The 766-nt window shown below is 32.6% G+C and overlaps 1 protein-coding gene across 3 annotated transcripts in view; it reads left to right on the top strand.

The window, feature by feature from the left end:
* spdl1 (spindle apparatus coiled-coil protein 1) overlaps positions 1-169 on the top strand; it is an 85,524-nt gene extending 85,355 nt beyond the window's left edge. For all 3 annotated transcript variants that reach the window (XM_077578494.1, XM_077578493.1, XM_077578495.1), the window contains one exon: positions 1-169. This exon is cut by the window's left edge and continues 182 nt beyond it. The gene's annotated coding sequence lies outside the window, so the exon portion shown is untranslated.
* Positions 170-766: the final 597 nt, after the last annotated feature.

Genomic DNA, 766 nt, shown 5'->3' with positions numbered 1-766 from the left:
CTAATATGTTATATAGATAAAGTAGTATCCACATTGTTCAATATATTCATTTGTTTTTCTGTTATTGGAAAATAATTTTGCACCTCCTATTGGAAAATTGCAAATACAAGAACTGTCTTGATACAGTACAGCCAGATCTCTGACAGCTTCAATAAAATGTGCAATTTGATTTGTGATATTTAGAGTGAATTTATCAAAATAAATCCCAGTATATTTAAGTTTCTGTGAACAGTTTGTATTTTAATAGTTGTTTACAGTTTAGCTTTTAGCCTCATATACTGTACCTATGACTAGCTGGTCGTGTCCTTTTTAGGGTTACATAACCTATTTTACTGCTGTATTTACAGTGAACTGAAAAATACAGCCTTTCTTTCTGGTCTATTAATAAATAAATCAAAATTAAGTAAACATGTTTTTTTTTTTTCATTTATTTGTGGGTGCAAATGAAGAAGCAGTGTGTTAGTGAAACTGAATACAGTACTATGGTTATATTCATGACGCTTAACTTTCCTCTTGTTAGCTTTCTGTTACTATCTCATGTTAACAGGTCGGTTTTAAATCAGCTCTTAAATCTTGTCTTAACCCATATTTACCATTACAGACGGGAGCGCTGTAGCGCTCTTCCACCTTTAAAGCTGGGTGAGCAGATATGTAATTTTGTTAAGCAAACAATTAGATCATATAGGTGCGTTGCTAGGATATGTTGGATTAAAAAAAAAAAAAGTCTCTTTGGTGCTCTTCAGTGGAGGGTCCGCAAACCATTTCC

The sequence above is a fragment of the Vanacampus margaritifer genome, chromosome 10 (assembly GCF_051991255.1).
Source record: "Vanacampus margaritifer isolate UIUO_Vmar chromosome 10, RoL_Vmar_1.0, whole genome shotgun sequence".
Classification (NCBI taxonomy): Eukaryota; Metazoa; Chordata; class Actinopteri; order Syngnathiformes; family Syngnathidae; genus Vanacampus; species Vanacampus margaritifer.
This window is presented reverse-complemented; position numbering and strand designations above follow the sequence as displayed.